The sequence below is a fragment of the Pygocentrus nattereri genome, chromosome 10 (genome assembly GCF_015220715.1).
Source record: "Pygocentrus nattereri isolate fPygNat1 chromosome 10, fPygNat1.pri, whole genome shotgun sequence".
Classification (NCBI taxonomy): Eukaryota; Metazoa; Chordata; class Actinopteri; order Characiformes; family Serrasalmidae; genus Pygocentrus; species Pygocentrus nattereri.
Window position 1 is genome coordinate 34,870,799 of NC_051220.1, and position 21,605 is coordinate 34,892,403.

Here is a 21,605-nt window from a genome sequence, read left to right on the forward strand (position 1 = left end):
CTGAACCGATACCGAGTCTAGTATCACAATGTTCAATACCAAAAAATGGCAAATAATTCATAATATTTGTTGTAATTGTCTAAATTCCCAGTGTTTATTAGAATATATTTACATATACAGATTATTACTATTCATTCAATTTTTTTCCATTTTTTCACACACATTTTCTAAGCCGCTTCTCCTTCAGGGTCACGGGGGGTGCTGGAGCCTATCCCAGCAGTCTTTGGGCAGAAGGCAGGATACACCCTGGACAGGTTGTCAGTCCATCGCAGGGCAGACAGACAGTCTTTGGTCTGTCTGTGTGACACACAGGTCTGTCTGTGTGACTCACAGTCACAATTTAGCATGTCCAATGGCCTGACTGCATGTCTTTAGACTGTGGGAGGAAACTCACACAGACAGGGGGAGAACATGCAAACTCCACACAGAAAGGACCCTGGTCACCCAGCCGGGGAATTGAACCCAGGCCCTTGTTGCTGTGAGGCGACAGCGTTACCCACCGCGCCAATATGTTCTGATGGGAGGTGACGAGAAAAACATCCAACTCTGCATACTTTACAACATGTTATGTAATCAGTTAGCATCATCACCCACTCATAAATGAGTGCTTATGCAAATTCTATCAAGTTTATGCCATATATTTCATGCTATTTCATCACCCATTATCTGAAGTCCAGGTCGAAAAACTAGACAGGGTAGTGTTTCTTCAATCAGGATTAGACAGTATAACAGCTCTGTTATATCTGGCTCGCATAAAAGGTGAAAAATGAACTCTGCACATTTTACTTGCTACTTATGAATAATTAATGTTTTAGACGAACAATTGGAGGCTTCCAACTAATCAGTTTTACACATGCCGTTAAGACCTCTTTGTATATGGGCGCAGAGAATAATAAGGTTTCAGCAAGACTTATGAGATGAGAATATGACAAAGATAACTCCAACAATGTTAATCTTTATCTGTTCCTTGCTGTAAAAAAAAACTAAAATAGAAGGACAACTTTTAAGAAATAAGCAAAAAACAATTTTTGACACAAAGTACATTTTACATCCTGCCTTCCGCCCGATGACCGCTGGGATAGGCTCCAGCACCGTCCCACGACCCTGAGGAAGAAGTGGCTTAGAAAATGTGTGTGTGTACATTTTAGATCTTAAATATATTATTTATATATATATATATATATATATATATAGTTTTTTATCCTCTGGGGTCTGCATAATTCACCTACACATTCAATTTGATGTTTCTACATATGTTTCTCTATCTCTGTGACAATAAAGCACAGAAAAACAGTTCAAACATCTCTGAATCTGTTGACTCGCCCTTTACATTCCATCTTATCACAAGATCGTATGTGACTCACATGGGAAGTTATGAGGATATGAAGAGGGTTTGATATGCATAATGTCTGCCTCTCACTTGGTGTAATTGGTGGATTAATGTGTCCGTCTACATTTTCTGTGAAACTGAAATTACTAAAGACTAAAAGACCTTCTTTCTTCATTCAGTCAACATCAAAGATGTGTAAAATGGAGTGCAAAACGTTTGCAACCACTGCACTGGTTTTTAAATGTATCAACAAAGATAATGGAGCATTTTCGTAAGGCAAAAATAGAGAAAATGCCCTTAGTTAATCAAAGGATTCCAGTTTTCAATGTCACAAAATGTTTTTACGATGAATCTCTGAACAAGGCTGAGACACACAGCGTTCAAAAGTGTTCTGTTTATCAGATGTGGAGACAGTGGAGTCTGAAAGTTCAAAGCCTAGAAATCAGCAAGCCTGTCTTGCCTCTCAGTCTCTCATCTACACTGACCAAATGAGTGAGTGAGGATCCATTTAGCTTAACCACACCCAAGTGTCATTCAGCAGTCACAACTAGAACAAAATGAACTAATGTTTGGTTCTCTCTCATTGTGTGGTTCTCACTAAATATCTCTCATTTCAACCTTCAGTTCAATTCAGTTCAAAGCAATAGAATGGCTTGAGAAGTTGAGGGCAGATAAGAGCTTTTAGGCTAAAATGTGCAGCCTTTAGCTCAAAGGGTATAATAAAGTGGTGGAACTTCATTAGTTGTTGTAGCCAGTTCGTTTGTATAACTGTTGTTTTTCTTCTATTAATTGACTAAATGCGATTTTATAAGTTCATTGTTTATTGTCCTTCAATCCTGGGCTTACAACTCTGTGCTGATTTGCATTCTGCGATTTTATTGACATGTTAAAGTAGTGGGACTTTTAAAATGCGCCCAACCTGACTCATTTTCTCCTGCTTTTGTATAATAGACTCTAAAGACTGTTACACACCAAATGCAACACAAACAAAATGCAAATAATGTATCATTTTTTGGGGGTAAAAAATGGGTCCCACAGACCTGAACACCACACAATAGTTAATGAATTAATTCAATTGTGACCTTAACTCTTTTGTCAAGAATCCACAAGAGTGTTCTCTTGTGGCCCTATCACCTTCACCTGTGCTAAGAAGTCAACCAATTTGAAAGCTTCAAAGTGCTAAATAAGCATTAAGCTAAATAAGCATGTCACTTTACTTGCAACGGTGCAGCCCTTGGATAGCTCATTTTGTGACTTTTTCCGTGGACTCTTTATACTGCGGGGACATAAATGTGGGCTAAGGGACTCTTTGGAAAACACAAGCTGTGAGCAATATTTCAAACTGGACGCCTCAGGAAAGGAATAGGGCTTTGGGGAGCCCTGTAGCCCAAGCGTGTTTCTTCTAACATGAAACTAATGCTCTGGCCTTGTATCCAGTGTGGGCAGCAATACCTCCATGAAAACAACATGAGCTGATTTTATTTTCCACATGTCGCATGTCTTGTCTGTGAGAAAAAAAAAGTGGAAAAAAGTGTTTGGGTTTCAGAAACACCAGCTTGCAGGATCTCACTTTCATGTCCCTCTGATTGTCCTTTGAGTCTGCAGGTGCTCCGCTAACTGCATCTTTGATAGCTCTTTGAAAATAATCTACAGTAATTCCAGGCGGCCAATTACCACCACAAGGTTTTTCGGCCAGCACATAAGCGAAGCAATAAATAGAGCTTCCCAACAAGAAAAATGATAATCTGCATCTCGGTAAACACTTAATTGCCCACATGCGACCACGTTTTTCTACCCGGCAATGTGGCACTCATGCCACCACCTCATACCAACCGCAGTTCTTCAATGTAGATGATCAAATAGTAAATAAATCCACAAGATTTTAGAAAGAAAGGAGATGTGTTGAAGGTGTCAAGAAGCTGCAGGGTAGTCACCATATGCGCATGGAAGTCTTCTGGCAAGCGTTGCGCTCTTCTACCCACATGCAGAATCCCCCTGTTGTGTCCTTGAGACACTAACAGTGCCCACGCTTCTCACAAACATCAGAAAAAAAATTATGTGGGTGCTGAACGAATAACACATGCACACCAGACATGCTTGCGGAGGGCAGGAGAACTGGATCTTCAGCTAGAGTTCCTTTCTTTTTTTTTTCAGCATTAAGGTAAAACAAAGAAAAAGCTACGCTGCTCACATGTCCAATCTGTTTAAGAGCAGAAGAAAGAACTTTCCTCAAAACGTCACATTCCATTAATGATTCTGCATTGCTTTCCCTACAAGCGAGCCTGTTCCAGAGAGGTTAGGACAATCAGTGATGAACTGAGGACCAGATGAACCAAGGATAGTGTGTACAGAAAGCTGTGCATGTGTCTAATTGGTTGTGCCATAGGGGTGTAGCAGCAAGCCAGAAGAACCACTCTGGTGAAAACAGAGACTCCAGAAGAAAGAAAAAAAGCTGCAAATATCGCACATGATAAGAAAACATCCCACACAGACATGCTAATGAACCCTCCATATCATCTTCCCTTTGAAATCGATTTCATAATTGATAACGCCAGTTGTGGAATATGCCTGAATATGCGAACGCTTCCCCGTGTAAAGTCCTTTTGAACGTCACACTTGATCAAAGTGGGTCGCACATGTCTCTTATTCTAGCCCTCAATGGCAGAAGAGTCAGAAAATAAGACATACTACTGGGACAACTAATCCTCACAAACATGCCAGCCAAAGCCCAACAGAGAGGCTGTAAATTGGGTGCAGGCAGTCGAGGACTTTTGTGTTTCGCAGCTGCAACGACATCAAAACCAAGCTGACACAGAATAGCAGTTGGTATGTTGAGGGCAGTTATGGCAATGCCTGCAGAGCCACACTTGTGAAAACTACACTGTCAACACAAAGTCTGGTTACAAAGTCACAACATCATTCCTTTTAGAGCAGATCTGACTCTTAATCATTGTTCACCATGAACAGATGTGCAAGAAGTCTTCATGATTTTGGTCTCAACACTGAATATGTATCTGTATCTGAATGAATATGAATGGTCCTTCAAGGGTTCTTTAGTAAAGACAATGGTTCTATTTAGAACCAGAAACTCTATATAGAACTATTCCTTTTAGTAAAGAACCTTTAAAGAACCACCTTTTTAAGGGAATAAAACATGATGCATTGAATTTACTTCGTTCAAACATATATAAGATCAATCTTAATAACACATATTACTGGTAAAATGAAAGGTGTGACAGTGTAATATGTCTTATTTATGAGGCATTAAAAAATGTGACAATTACATTTGAAATATCTGTTTAATATGCAATGTTAAATATGTACAGTTAAAGATATGCAGCTGTTATGTACATTAACATTACAAATATTGGTGCTATTCTGATAAAGGCAGATATTAAATGTAAAAACCCAAGTCGCAGTCTTGTGCCACTAAGGGTTTTTTCAGCGATGACATTTAAGAACCACTTTTGGCTCCCTAAAGAACCATGTTTGAAAACGAGATCTGTGAGTATGAAGAATGCTTTAAAGATTTAAGGAATCTTCATATAAAGAAAACCTTGAATCCAGTTTCCGGTCCTGGACTTTGCAAACCCTCATAGTTAACTAAACAGTTGATGTAAGTGATTGGCCACCAAGTGTTGTACTAGTAGTTACAAAATCCAGGACCAGATTCAAGGTCCAGATTCAAAGACCTCTCTTCACACTTACACATCTCCATTACTAAAATGGCTCCAAACAAAACCACCTGTTAAAAGGTTTTTTGGGGAGAACTAAAAGTGATTCTTCTATGATAGTGGTCACCAACCCTGGTCCTGGCTCTACCTTCCTGCTAAGTATATTTCCAACCACAATCAGCCACACCTGCTCCACGAATTAACTTCTATGAATTAACTTCTACTTCTAAAGTCTATGATTGGCTGGATCAGGTGGAGGCAGCATTTTACACGTAAATAGGAACTGAACACTGCAGGAAAATAGATCTCCAGGACCAGGAGGTTTGGTGACCACTGTCTTGTGGCATTGGGCAAAGGAAACCCTTATTTTAAAGTGCAGACACAGTATATGGTTGTATTTAGGATCATTCTGGCCTGGTAAAAGATGCTTTAGAGGTGGTGGTCATTTTTTGCCTCTGCTAAGAAGTTTTAGGCCAAAGTTTCTCACTGCATAGGTAGATTGGTGGAAAATGTTGTTTATTTGCAGATATGGCAAACGCGATGGCTCACAATGTAAGACTATGCTTTGTTGAGTAAAAGCTGGCAGTAGTGCCTACACAGTTCTAATGAAGGCATGATGGTTAGGTGTGAAATCAGATCTAGGACAATCTTGGCGATTGTTAGAGCTGTGAAGTGTCCCATTATGCCAAATATTGGATTATGCTATCAGGAGCTGTGGAATTGTAACAGTGCACATAACATGAGCATGAATTACATTACCGAAGATGAAGGATGCACTGATTTGAGAATTGTGAGACACCGACATCCAATGTTTTTGGGTATATATTGTTAATGCTGGTGCATAAACATTTATAATGCAGAAACTGGGACTAAATAGTGTTATAGAGAAATCATGTCATCAGGTTTGGCATGTCTGTCAGCTTTAACATGATTCCAATGTCATCACTCCTAGTGAAAATACTGAATAAATAGAGGAAGGCACCTGAGGAGAGTGTAGTCAGGGTATAAGGAGTCAGCCATCATTTTTCCTGCCCTCTTCCTAGACAAGAACAGGGCTGCATTCAGCCCTGACAAAACATAGCAAAATGTTTATTTAAATGGAAATGGTGGTGTGTTGAACATGCAAGCCTTGCGACTATGGCAGCTGAGAAAGCCATTCTTGGCATTCTTTTTGAATAATGTTCTAAGCCTGATTAAATGGGTTTCAATACATGTTTAATACTTCAAAACACATTTTCTAACATCTTCAATAGTTGCATAAACCAAGCTGCAGCAGCTGCATTTGCATTTTATTAGAATCCATTGTGTGTACTGCCTTTTTAATACGGTGGGATTCATATACACATAACTGCTGATTGGGTAACACCTCTGACACACCCATCCAGCAAAAGAAAACATAGATCAAAGCCCATTGCACACCATTCCGCACGATTACAATCAAACATGTTGTTCAACCGTACAAAATGGTGTGCAACGTTTTGAGATTGAATGTGCCCCTGGTCTATGGGGGGGGTTTGCAGATAGCTTGAAGTGCAAACGTAATAAAACTGGAGAACGTGATGACTGATTCCAATTTCATTTCTAGGATCTTGTGAACCACGGTGCAAAATAAATCAATACTGAAATTACCTTCAACTAAAGAAATGACTATGTAATTTGCTTCTTTACTATCGCTACCACCCCACAGGCCCCCCTCGCACTACAGACCCCAGACAGTGCAATCGTCCTACCCACACAGCCAGTAGCTTTGCTGCTGACTGATTCCATCATTACTGTACAGAACTGGACCAGCAGCGCTTGTGACAACCCAGATTTTTTAAGCTGCCACAGAAAGTGCATGCACTGCTGGCTCTTCTTCATAATTGTAATTTTTCCTCCTTTAAAAGCCCTGATGAGCAGACCTGTTTCTGATTGCAGTGATGAGTCAGGCATGGAGTGGCGACGCCGTCTGATGGACGATCAGATGTCATCAGTCATTGGTGTGAAACTCACGTTTCAGAGCTTGTTTGCAATCGCTGTCACAGGGCTGACATCTCTACAGGACCCACGCCACGTTCAGATGGGTGACTGTGGAGCATGCAGGCGAAAAATTGCAATTTCAAAATGAGACATGCTGGATGGCAGCAGAAGAGTCAGACCTCACTCCTGTTCACTACTGCACACGAGTGTGAGAGAGGAAAACAAAGAGAGACAAACATAAAGAGAGAGTGAGAGAGTCGATGGAGGGTAAAAGACACAGAAAGAGTGAGAGAGAGAGGGACAAAGGACAAACAGAAAGAACAACTAAGGGAAAGACAGAGAGAGAGAGAAAGTGATAGAAGGAGAGAGAGCAAAAAAGAGAGTATATACAGAAAACAAAGAAAGACAAATGGACAAAGAAAAAAAGAGGCAGAGAGAGAAAGATAGTGGAGGGAGAAAGAGATAAGATAGAAGGCAAAGAGAGAGAGAGTGAGAGACAGATGGAGAAAGGACAAAAAAATAGAAAGAGAGAAGACAGAAAGCGAGAGAGAGAGAAAGAGAGAGAAAAAAAGATAAGAAAGAGATAAGACAGAGGACAGAGAGACAGAGAGTGAGAGATAAAAAGCGAAAGAAAGAGCAATAGAGAGAGGATATACAGAAGACAGAAAGAGAGACAAAGATAGAGTCAGATTGACAAAGGACATAAAGAAATAGAGCTCGAGAGAGACAGAAAGAGAGAGAGTGAGAGACAGATGGACAAAGGACAAAAAGAAAGACAGAGAGAAAGAGAAAAAGATAGAATGAGAGAGAGGATACACAGAAGAAAGAGAGAAAGAGATAGTGGAGTGAGAAAGAGATGAGAAAGAGATGACACAGGACAAAGAGAGACAGAGTCAGAGATAAAAAGCAAAAGAAAGAGAGCAAGAGAGAGTGGATATACAGAAGACAGAAAGAGAGACAGCGATAGAGACAGACTGACAAAGGACATAAAGAAATAGAGCTCGAGAGAGAGACAGAGAGTGAGAGACAGATGGACAAAGGACAAAAAGAAAGAGACAGAGAGATAGAAAGAGAAAAAGATAGAATGAGAGAGAGGATATACAGAAGACAGAAAGAGACAGCGATGGAGACAGATTGACAAAGGACATAAAGACATAGAGCTCGAGAGAGAGACAGAGAGAGCGAGAGAGACAGATGGACAAAGGACAAAAAGAAAGAGACAGAGAGATCGAAAGAGAAAGAGATAGAATGAGAGAGAGGACACACAGAAGAGAGAAAGAGAGAGAGATAGTGGAGTTAGAATGAGATGAGAAAGAGATGACAGGACAAAGAGAGAGAGAGTGAGAGATAAAAAGCAAAAGAAAGAGAGCAAGAGAGAGAGACAGAATGAGAGATAAAAAGTGAAAGAAAGAGCAAGAGAGAGAGAGAGGATATACAGAAGACAGAAACAGAGACAGAGATAGAGACAGATGGACAAAGGACAAAAGAAAGAGAGACAGAGAAACAAACACTGCTAGAAAAAAGGTGGAAAAAAGGAGATGGAAAGATAGAGAGAGAAAACAAAGACAAGATGTCTGCACAGTTTGAGGGAGTAGAATGATGCATCATTTAAAAAAGAACAGTCAAAAGTGTGTGTGTGTGTGTGTGTGTGTGTGTGTGTGTGTGTGTGTGTGTGTGTGTGAGACTAACAGTCTGTGTACTTTGTAAATTATCTAAAAACACTATTTGCAAAATTAAGCTCCCCTCATTCTTTGACAGGCAATTAGCAGCAGCTCTATGTTTATTACCACTGCTGATGAACACATTAATGTTGTCTGCACTTGCTATTCCCAGCCAATATCAACACTTTCAAACTACAACATAATTAGACTTTTAAAGAAACAATGGCAAACACTGAAAAATAGGTGCTAATTTCACTTCTTAGGCACATAAACCCTGTGTTGGTCTGCTGTTTGACCATCAAAAGGCCATCCGGCGCCAATATGTGATATCTAAAGCAACACTCAACCTGAATAAGCATTGGCCTGCCTTAGCAGGCGGGTTTTATTTGAACATCAAAAGACGGATTTCATATTGAATGGTAACATGGTAAGCTAAGCCCATTCTCGTTTGATTTGCCTTTTAATTGGCTAATTAATGTTCACTCATAACTCTGAATCAAATGGAGTTCTGCAGCGTTTTGTTTGTGGCCTTCTTTCACTGCCAACATGGTTTAGGGAATGTTATTTTAAGCGTGTTTTGAAACAGTAAAACATGCAGCACTGTATTCTGAAGTCAGCGCATCACTGCCCAACCTTCAACAGACTGTGATTCATCCTTTTAAACTGCGATCAACATCAGTCCTCCCTGCATTGGAGGAAGGTCGACTACATCACAAGATACAAATCCTTCTAGGCTTTGAGCCATAGTCCACTCTGGAGGAGCAGAGCTGCATTCACGCTAATACAGGCCTCTGAATCTGGTGAATCCTGCATTCTTTGCATCAAGACTGCAATCATTAGTCAACAAGCTAAAAAAAAGTCACTGAAAAAAGCTAAATTCTATAGGCTCATCAATGTAAATAGGGTAATTCTGAAAGATTTTTTTGGACATGTGGCTTGGCAAAGCACACAGAGGAGAGCTGAATTCCGAGGGGAGTCGTTATACGGCAAAACACCTGCTGTCTGAAGTGGCTGCCACCTGCGATAAGCAACGTGGTTTTGTACAGGGCTGCCCTATCCTGGTCCTGGACATCTACTACCCTGCACAGCTTAGTTACACCTCATATCAAACACACATAATTCAAGTAATGAAGACCCTTAGAAGCCTGAATAATAGAGCCTGGTGTGATAGAGCCTGATCTGAACTTTCTAAATCTCCAGGACCAGGATTGAGAATCCATGTGATAAACTCTGTATTAGTCTTAATCCCTGGTGAAGTTTTAATACACTTCCTTCTGTTCTAGACAAGCAGCTTGTTAACCAGCATGCTGTCATTTATTCTCAGAAACAAATGCAGTGAGAACATGACGGCCAGCAATGCAGTGCAGGAGGAAAAGCGTTTAGACTGCTCCGGGCAATTAAAGCTAACATTTTCACCTCAAATACAGGCAGCTAGGAAATGTACTAACACTGACCACCACCCAGATATCACTGTGGCTTGGACGGGAAAGGACAAGTTGATTGACATTAAAAAAAAAGCAAACCATTGCTGTCTTTTGCATGATGTTCAGGCAGGTTATCTTAGATGCACTGATAGTGGCTGCTGGTGACTCACTAGCATTTGGCAACCCTCTTTCTAACCGTCTACTTATCAACTTATGCAAGGTTGATCCACCTTCATGATACAGTCATCACCATCCAGCAGAACACAACTGATCTCACTCTTTGTCCATTAGTCAGCACGATGCTAGCCAGCACTGTCCTCTGATAGCTGACGAAACAGAACTTGTAGTTACAAGCACATTCAGATGTCCAATGATGTTGCATTAGTGGCAGTTCAAAAAGATATGGTGGCTGCTTCACAAGACTCAGCAAAATCATGCACTAGCTTTCTTCCTCCTAGCACTGGTAGTATCATGTGGAGACATAGCTTGTGGGGGGAACACGACTAAATTTGCAAAAATGTATAAAGAACTGATAAAAATGATAGGCTTTCACAAAAAGATGGTAAAAAATCCAAGTTATTTTATTCAAAAATATTGATTCTATTTCATTTGATCAAATATTCATTGCAGCCCCACTGTAGGCACACACACGATAGTGTTTTTAGCTCTGCCCACTTGTTCTGGCAATGAGTTTCACTGCTGTAAATGTGATCGTAGGAGGAATCATCCAGTGTTTGTTATGCAAAGGTTTTTGTGCTTTTGCTTCTAGTGTTGTGAGTCTCTGTTTGTAGCAGTGTTAAATACTTCATTAGCAGTTGTGCTAATGATACTCAGCTTTGCACAATCTTTGAGTAGGATGGCGGTCTCTATACTCCAGAGAGCCTATTTGCTTTGCTGAAACGAGACACGGAATATACATCATGTGCTGTCTGTGTTTTCCAGCGCAGTCAATGCCCAGAGGCTTCCAACGGGAAAATAAATGTAGACAACTGGATGTGTGTTGTTGAATGTAAAGATGTTCTATTCACCCCTCTCCCCTCCCCCAGCTACTACACACCAGCATGCACAGACGTACACATATATACACGCTTCTGACCTTTCACACTCCCCATCCACCAGCTCTTGACGTTTACACGCGAATAGTTAAGCAGAGATTTCTCTTTGGGTTCATAAGGGTGGGTGAGTACGTTTTTAGGCAAGTTTCCCTTGCAAAATGACTCATCCTTGTGAGTTCTTTCTCTTTTTTTTCCAGCTTTTTTTTTTCTCTAACACCAGGACGCCAGCTGATAAGGCTGAGATCCCTTCTAAATTACAGCTTCCTCACAGAGCCCACGTCCCCAGCCGAGCCTGAATGTTATCACCTCTCCACTCTACAAGTAGCTCTCCATTTTGGCTCCACTAAGTGAGACTGTTTTTTAACACTTTCCTAAGGGCCCACTGCCCCCGCTTCCTCCTCCTGCTAAACAAAAATATGTCCACGGAGGTGATGATGTCTTACCTAGCCTATATACAGCCCCTCTGTTTTCAGGAGTGAACCACGCTTCACTATCTGGCAGTCTGACGGATGAATCTGGGTTTGGCAGATTCATTCAAAAATGCACAGCAGCAATCAGCAGACGTTTGGTGGAAGAGGGATAATGGTCTGGGGCTGTTGTTTGCAAGCCTAGCCTTCTTGTCCAGTATCAATATCTTTGACTGAATGAGCACTGAATATCGTGGAAGGCCTTCTCAAAAGAGTGCAGGCTGCTGTAGTTGCAAAGGTTGACCAACTTCACGTTAATGCCCATGATTTTTAAATGGGATGTACAACCAGCTCATATATGTTAGGTGTGATGGTCAGGTCCACACACTTTTGCCCATATAGTGTTTCACCTTCTGTCTAGAGCATTAGATTGGGACACTATAGAGCACAACTTTTGTTTTAAATATTGTACTTTTATAAAGTTGAATGCTTTAATAAACTGACAATGGAAACAAATCCAAATTAATCTTAATATATTAATGCAAAGCACATTTTTGGCCTCTCTTTGTTTTTGCTATATTTAAATGTGTCAAATCGAGATGCCGCTGCATCACATTGCAAATGTTATTTGAATTGTTACACCCCTAATCAAATCATGTTGGTCAAAATGCTCACAATACACAGTGAAGAACACTGCAATTGGTCAGAGGGTTTATTTGCACATTGTAGCCCTCTAATTACTGGCAATAACAATTGCCAACTAATCTATTGTGCAGCCTTAATATACTACAATAATTATGAATATTTTACTCTAAACTGTGTAGTTGCAGAAAAGAGATCATGTAGTGAGGAAGTGACAAGGATGCAGACTATTTTTATATATGGACAACTTATCTCATGCAGGAATAAACCTTAGAAAACAGCTGCAGTAAGCAAATGTCTCATACAGCACTGTCTTCAGTTACACACCTTTAAAAATAAGCTTCAAAGGTGGTTCTTTGGTGCAATGTCATAGAAGAAACACTATTGGTTCTCCAAATAATCTATCAATACATAGTTCCTTGGTTCTCAACCCAGTCCTCAGAGCCCATTAGATGCTCCACATTTTTGTTCCAGACTAACTTGTAATCATAGGGAAAGAGGAAAAATATAGACCATCTGGGGGGCCCTGAGGACCAGTTTAAGAACCACTGCCTTAAAACGCAAGGCAAGTTTATTCATATAGCACCTTCATATACTCATATACTCATATAGTCATTCAAAGTGAAAATTCAAGTAATAATATAAGATAATTCAAATAATAATTCAATATAATTCAAATTAAATTTTTAAAAGATAGAACAGAAGAATAGAAATTAAAACCATTAATTAAACACTGAATCAAAAATCTAATTAAAAATGAAATAAGGATAATAAAGTGCCATTACAGGAGAGAAGTGCATAGAGCTAACAGTGTTTTAAACAGAGCTGAAATCCGCCCAAATAGGAACGTTTTCAGCCTGTCTAGTGTTGGGGGCTTCTAATGCTCTCTGTCAACAAAAATAGTAGCGAAACGCTGCTTCTCCATGTTTCGTCTTTACTGTAGACAGGACTAACTGGCTAGCTCTTAATGATCTGGGAGCTCTGCTCGGCTCATATAGCCGCAGAATATCAGATAAATATGCTGGCCCTACACCATTAAATGATTTATAGCTCAGTAATAGTACCTAAAAGTCTATTCTGTAACAGACTGGTAGACAGTGTAACGATTTAGGAATGAGGGTGATGTGTTCCCTTCTTTTACTCCTAGTGAGACTCTGGCAGCTGCATTTTAAATACATGAAGCTGACATTTAGATCCATTGTTCCAAATGAGACGTGTGAGTATGAAGAGGCTTTGAAAATTTAAAGAGCCTCTCTGTAATGTAAGGGTTCTACACAAAAAAAGATTTTTCACACAGCCACAAATCTAAGGCAAGAACAATTTAAGAACCCTTTTAAAGGGAAAAAAATATATAATTCTTCAAATTTCTACACTCTTAAATCATTCAAATGTAAACAAAGTCAATCAGTGTGGTCATGAAATGGTGACGAACACATTGCCAGATGCATGAAGCATGGATTTACTACAGATTTCAATTAAGCTTCAGGCCTAAAATGCATTTTTTATAATCCATTCATAGTGGAAGGATACATGCAGGTAATTATAAGGAAAAATAGTACCCAAAATTTTTTAGGTTTACTACTACTTTACCATTATCAACATTACTCACGAGGGTTCACTGCTCACTTTGGATATTAAATAAAATGGCTATAATTGTGTTGCAGACCTTTTAGATCTCCGAAAGAAAATCTGAGTTGATACGTTTCTCTATAGTGAACCATTTCACATAAAGTCTGAAGTATCTCAGCGATTAAAATATGTAGACGTTTTGAAATTTCAATGGGATTTCTCTTTACGAGCGTATATAACCAGGCTGGGGTCTCTGCAGTGTGTGAACTTGGCCAGCCAGCAGCCACTGTAACTTTGTAAGGATCCTCAGCCAGCTGGATGTAATTAACTAATAAAGCAGTAGTAGAAAGGCGGCCCACACTGCTCTCACTGAGGGGATAGAGCTTACCACGGCTACAAAGCGAGCTGTGTGGTCTCTGAATAGCTGGTCTGAATGTCTGTGACTTTTACTGTGCAAAGAAATTTAGCCCCAATGGACAGCTTGGCTGTTTTAAGCACAAGAAGAAAGATCTTTAACACCAATAGCATATTATACATTTTATTCGCCCACAAAGGTCCTATATGAGGTGCGTTGAAATCCATTAAAATGAAAAACTGACTGGGCAACGGCCCAGTTTCTCCTTTCATGTTTGAAGAACGATCTGCTAAACGATCTCCAGAATCCCTAGAAGAGGTAGAAAACAATTATTATGTAGCCTTCATGATATTAATGAGATAATAAATCAGCTTTACCGAGCCGTTTAGGATTGAGTTTAACCCTCTAAATAGCTGTGGAATGTTATGCTTTGAGCAGATGCTTTCTGCACTCGCGTAGACTGAAAAGTAGGGCACTGGATGCAGAATACCCACTTATGGGAGAAATTAACAGTAGTGTCATCAAAACAAACACAGAAAAAAAAGCATTAAAAAGTGAATACATGCATATTGTTAGCATACATTGACCAAAATACCTTGAAAACTCCTACTTAAAACAACACATTTGTATAATGCATACAGTTATGCTGAATACCAATGCATAGACCTCGCATAACATTTGCAAGAACGGCCAGAGCTATAAAATTAGAATGCCAAGCCACATTATTCTCATCAGGCCTATGATGACACACATGTCTTGTCAAGCTCTGCAATATTCTTCAGCAGACGGCCGAAGATCTTTAGTATGCATGTTTTAAAATGGCACGATGCCTCATTCTTAAGTACAAGTGTACAGGCCTCCATCTCTCTGGACCACTGCGGTCATGCAGTGAGCAGAAATGATGCACTAATGGTCAGACTCTCATATTTCACAGTGAGATTGAGAACCATTTTCCTGCATCCCAAGAGGGGCATCTAATTCAGTGTGTGGCTGCCAGGCACAGTCCATCTCTGCTCTGTTCCCTGTCCCTGAGGTGCCATTGCTCCAGTTCCTTTCTGCCCTTGTCAGGAATCAGCCCTCGCAATCCCCACCCTCATCATTCCCATCATCAGCGCAACATCATGCCTGACCTCAGATCAGCACACAGAGCAGGGGTTCTGCACTAGCCTCCCTCAACGCAAGCTGATTACGATCTCTGGCAAGAGACAAAGACAACCACAATATGTAGGTCATCCACACTTCCACTACCACAATCTACCACTTACCCCCGGTGAATTTGCTTCTTTGTTTTCTTCTCACAATTTCTTACTTCTGCATGAATGCTAGACAAAATGGGAAATACAGAAAGTTTCCTTTAGTTTGTTCTGCTAGCACTGGTGATCTAGGACCTATTCCTGTCATTAAAGTCATAGTAAATAAGAAAGGAATCTAATCCTAGATCAGCACTTCTACTCTGAGGAGCTTTGTGACTATAAGTCCAAGTGAAATCCACAACATAAGGGGGGGGGGGGGGGGCTTGCACATAGCACTATTTCATTACAAACGTAAAGACATAAAAAGTAATCCACACCAAAATGATCTGACCACACTTTCATTTACAGTAACCTATATTCTAGGTGTCATTTACATTTATGGCATTTGGCAGACACTCTTATCCAGAGCAACTTGATCATTTTACACATGAAGGCGAAGGTAATGTTAAGAGTTTTGCCCAAGGACTCTTATTGGTATAGTGTAGGGTGCTTACCCAAGCAGGTGATTGAACCCCAATCTACAGCATAAAAATGCACGGGTGTTACCCACTACACTGTACGAACCACATCAAACAGGTATCTATGAGATGCAAACCCCAAAATACTAGATGATTATGACATTTTTCAAGACAATGAAATGGTCTTACATGGATAAATGTATGGTACAAGCTCCATAATACCAAGTAATTGCTTTGAGTAACTACTGAGGCAGTGTAGTTAAATTACATTAACAGGTTCTAGCTACTAGGCTCATAAAGGATGTAAAATATCCTTGAATCATTTGGAAGAATAAGATGGTAAGTACGAACAAACTCAAAGTACATTTTAATATCAAGTGTAAAAGAATGGATTACCATTTATCCTTTGCTTAAACAGAACAAATAGAATATCTTTTGATGATGTCATTGCAGAATTATTTTGGTTCCCCAAAGAAACTTTCAATGTATGGTTCTTCAGAGAATCTTTTTTTGTAAATGGTATCTGTGAGTGTGAGGAACCAGTTTTAGAGTTGAAAGATCTTCCACATAATTTTAGAGTTCCATAAGGACCATTAAGTTGGTGAAAAACCTCTATATACTTTGAAATATTTGGAACTTTTACAGGTTATGGAGATTATTTGACCCCTTAACTAAGCCATGGACCAATGCCAGGCCCAAAAGTTTAAGATTAAGCTCCATTAGTTTGAAAAAATGTAAGCTCCATTACTTAGTGACTACAGGGACTTCAGTGCAGACTAATATGTTTTAGTATGTAATAGTAATAAAAGCTGACAAACTCTTTTTTGTACCTTTATGTTTCCGAGTGTAATGTAATGCAGCATTTTAAATGGGAAAACTCAAAATCATGTAGAAGTGAATGCAGTATGTAGTGAATCTAAAGTCTTAATAATATTATCCTTATTCATTGTGAAAGGAGGAGCACTGTTGCATGTAAGTCATGTGTCCTGTGATGAATAGATGTCTACGGTGTGGTAAACCCACTGATACGTCTCTAAAACTAACAGGAGAACGGAATTGATTTATCAGTCAATTACCAGCTGGATTAATATTAGCACTCGCCCAGGCAAAGAGAAATATAGAACAAAGACAAAGAGGCATGTATAGAACCACTCAGAGATAAACATATGGGTGGCGCTGATCTCCATAAATAGTTTGAACATTACACATGCAAAAAATAGTGTTACCAGCAGCTGCTCTGGGCTATACTTCTCTGACTAGAGTATGACTTCTGCTGTCACACCGACTCTATAGTTCCGATTGTATCTTCCCTTCTATCTGACCTTTAAAGCTACGATGACAGGGGAGTGTTATCAGCACTAAATGTTCATGATCTTTCAGCATTTTGGTGCAGCTCATATGAGAAACTGACGGATCCAAGGTTTGCAAAATGTCTCCTGTTGCTTTTGTTCCCACCTGTATTTTGTAAATGCTATTTAAAATATGTTAGTTGAGTAGCATAGTTAACATAATGCCAACTTCTGGCTCACAGGTTCAGTTCTTCACCCTGGCTCCTGACATTTTAAATGTTAAAAGGTAGAGGCTAGTAAACTAAGATGCCATTGTGAAGAGCTGTAATATTATGGCCTATTATTACCCTAAATACAGCGCTGTCTTCATGGTGTTCTGCTGGTTCAGAAATATTCTGAATGAGCTGCTCTTTTGAGAGTTTCAGGTGGGCGTACTCTTCCTGAGATATGTGCAAGGCCAAATACACATACTCAAAGACACTGGGGCCCAAGATTAGACTTTTAATAGTGCCTATCTATCATAATAGTTCTAATCAGCAGGAAGCTAAAATGAAATTAGTTAGTTCTAGTGAAATTCCCACTCCAGACAGTTGTATTTGCTTGGAAAAGTCCAGAGTGATCTGTAGCAGCCACCGTAAATTGGGTCCAGTGGGTGAAAAGACTTTAACTCTAAGTTCATTAGGGAAATTTCCCTAATCCTCTGCAGGCCAAGGCAGCTCTCCAATGCCCGACACTCAGATTAGCCCGACAGTTCTCCTGGCCTGGTGTGCCTCTGATATAGCATGTGTCAGAGGGGTTGCTTAGAGGTCCCTAGTAAGCTTGCCCAAGGATAGATTCAGTTCAAACACCATGGTCATGAAGGTTCTTTGCAGGGGCTTTAGTCATAATTGCCTAAGAGACAGAGATTACGCTAGCTAAAGATAGTGTCTGTTCTTTACGCCAAGCAGCACATGAAGAGACAGATGGACAAAAACACTAACTCTTGCACTAGTCAAGTTCACAAAAGAATTTATATAAGGTGTAAGGCCAGTCAGACTCAGTGTGGCCCTAAAATAGCTTTGATTATAATAAGAGGTTAATGAAAGGTCAATCAAAGGGCAATTTACATAACATAAACAGGCTGAGAAGGTGGTACTCTTGTATTGTCCATCAGTCTGTTATATTGCTCCTTACACGTCATTACCTTGTGAGCTGCGCAGCATCAACTTCAAAATTCAATCTTTACCAAGGACACATGAAGGTCCCATGTCTTGCGTGAGTGCAAATACTACAGTCAAGGCTAAGCAGATCTTTAACACAGTGTCCAAGGCTTTGTCTTTAATGGTAAGTGCTACAATGCTGCCTTAGCTTGTGGTTAAATTATAATTGGAAAGGTTTTCAAAAAATGTGATTGCAATATGAGCAGTCACAAGACAAACCGTATGTGCATCTAAATGAAATGAGATAATGTTTCATTGTGAATGTAATACTCTTACCATACATGTGCACCACACATCACCAAATTAATGAGCAAGCAAGAAACCTGGTCTCAATAATCCAAACATTTTTTTCTAGCTGACACTTAATTCCCATATAAATAATTGCAATTTTTCAATTGAGTTGTCTTTTTTCATTCATTATATCGCTGCTGTTGGAACAAAACTTTGTAGCTCCATTTTTGTCGTTTTTCAGTTTTTGGCATAATTTGAAAATGCCTCTTGTTCTATACACTGTATGTAAATTTCATGATGAATGGACCAAGAGAAATGTCCCAAAATTACTTGGAAAAAAGCCTGGTTCCATTGACTTACATTAAAAGTAGAATACATTTTCTCCTTCTCCTATAAAGTTCTCATTTTGGAGATACAAGGTTTTGTTCCAACAACAGTGATATGCAGCTATTACAGTATAGGCCTTAAACTGTCAAACTGGCTAATTAGCTGTATTCTAAGCTGCTGATGCTTACTAGCGCCCCACTGATGACATCAACCAATCACACTCAAATAAACAAGCAGTACTCACTGCCGCCCACTAAAAGCGGCATATTTCAGTAAACCTTTTCTGCTTTCTTTTATTTACGTGTATTTGTGCAAATCAACTGATCAAAACACAATCAATTTACATTGTGTTTACTATATAAACATAAATATGATTGTGAAATATTACAGCTGTGAAAAGTAACTGTGATCAGCCCAAATAATTACAGTCAGGCAATTACGTAGGCCTATCCCAGAGATTCATAAGCTTAAATTCAGGGGTGCATAATGATATCAGAATCGCATAAGTGTTGGCAGATAATTGTACTACTATTGTTCTACTGTACTAAAATAGCTGCATTATATTCACTTTACTGCATGTGTAACATTATACAAATCAGTGTTATATTTCTCATCAAATCAGGAGTAGATTAAGTCCAAGTTTTTGTATATCAGCATTGGCAGATGCGTGCATGAAGATATTAGATACTGACATCAAAGCGCAGTTCCTATACTTGGGCACCCCTACTTATTGTTATTGGTGATACAGTGTCTGGGATTAAACATAGCCAGGAGTGTAGCGCTGTCCATGGTCCTGAAATCAAATGCTCTTACTATTTCATACAGTCAGGTTTTCCTTGCAGCAAGTAAGGCAGACTAGTAGACTTATACTAGACCAGTACTAGACCCTAGGTATGTTTCGTCTAGGAAACCTCCATAGGTTTGGATAGATTTGCATTTGGGCAGCCTGATGAAAAAACCTCAATTACAATCTCCAGTAACACCCCCCCACCCCTCGCCCCAACCCCAAAGCACACGCATAAACACGCACACGCGCGCACACCACTCCCTAAAAAAGGTGCAGCGTGTAACAGATGTGGATGCACATCTTCCTTTGCCACATCCCTCTGAGAAAAAGTGGACCAACATGATGTTCACGTCAATCAGGAGAATGGACTCGGCGCACTCTGCGTTATTCTGGACACTTCAAAAGCACCGAACAGCAGTGAGAACTGCAAGCGACATCCGAGCACCGTTTAACGGAGCAAACGCCACTTTAGCAGACAATTTGCACCGGGATGAAAGTGGCGTCCATCACACCTACCGATCAGAGCGTATTCAGCTTCTACACGACGGGGCGTTTCAAATAAATCCCTATCGCGGCTGATGGACATCGCACCTCGCGCCCCAGCGGGACTGCGCATCACGATTAGGAATATTAAATCAACTCACTACAGTAATGCATCTTTTATGACCCTTAACTATCCCAGTCCCCCGCACTGCCCCCCCCCCCCTTCCCTCCGGGAAGACCAGCCACGGATTTCATTTTTCAAGCCTTGACAACTTTCCTTATCTCGAGCGTCTGCCCGCGGCGGAGCATGCTGTTCCTCCCCATCTGACACCAACGTCTCAGATCCCTTTAAAACAGCTCTTTAACAAAGACAAATGAGCGCCTCTTGGGGGGGGGGTAGTGGAGGGTGTACTTTAAACTGCCGCGTTTACCTTGATAACTGGAGATGTATCCATTCTGTCCCATTCAGCTTCGTTCCCACAGACGCCCTTTAGGACTGCGTCGCTCTGGACCATCGCGCTTTTTCATTCTCTCCAATGCAAGTGGGGCAAAACTGCATCGCTGTGCCTCTCCTTCCCCCCGCAGAGCGCGCGCAGCGACCTGGCGCAGCTTTCCCCGCCAAAGTTGAGCCGCAAAACGAGCCTCGCTGCTCAGGCGGCGGATATTCCTCCAGTTGTGGTCGAGCTCCCGCGCTTAACTCTGCATTCCCGGACGGTCTTCATTGGACTGTTTTTGTTCCACAGTTGGCGTGGGGAATCCGTGCGCGCGCGCTGGAAATCCCGTGAACTGGAAATCCAGTACCTACTCTGGACGTCCAGCAAGTCCAGCAAGCACCTCCAGTTTCAAAACAAGCCAGAGAAGGAGAGAAACACACGGAGCGGCGAGGGGCGAGCTGCGGGACGCGCATGCGCAGTGCAGCCCGAGCGCGCGAGGCACCACAGTGAAACTCAGAGTATGGAGGCAGGAGAAAGTCTCTAGATGGCACAAACGAGGTAGAGCAAGCACAGTAATAATCATGGACAAAGCCCAGAGGTGCCTGGCGGACTGCAGGTGTGGAACACGGTGCTAGCCTTCCCTCAGCTGGAGTTTCAGGCCCTCTGACTGATCTGCACTGGCTTGGGTAGGTCCAGCTTACAGCCCCAGTGCGGAATCACCACTGAAAAATCATCACCGTGTGGGTTTACAAGTAATCTAGGTCTCCCACGAAGTCCGCTTCCGGATTGACCTTGGTACTTGGCCATGTGGATTATGTTTACCTCTAACCCAGCCCTGGTCCTGGAGATCTACTTCCTGAAGAGTTTTAGCCCAACCTTAATCCACCATGCCAGATCCAGCTAATTAATTGTTTTCAGGAGCTTGATGTTGATTAGGAGGATTTAGCATGTGAGAGTTTGGTTAGAAGTGAAGGTTCCAAAACGGTCGGAGGCTCAGATGTAGAGTTCCAGGAAAAGTGTTCATTATGTGGAGTTTTTTAAAGGTTTAAAAAGGTTGTTCGCGCTCAT

The 21,605-nt window shown here is 40.8% G+C and overlaps 1 protein-coding gene across 1 annotated transcript in view; it reads right to left on the reverse strand.

Moving 5' to 3' along the window:
* Window positions 1–21,115, reverse strand: part of LOC108423419 (leucine-rich repeat and fibronectin type-III domain-containing protein 2) — a 166,238-nt gene extending 145,123 nt beyond the window's left edge. Inside the window, exon 1 of the mRNA XM_017690713.2 lies at window positions 20,535–21,115. The gene's annotated coding sequence lies outside the window, so the exon portion shown is untranslated. The remainder of the gene's footprint in view (window positions 1–20,534) is intronic.
* Between the last annotated feature and the right edge of the window lie 490 nt (window positions 21,116–21,605).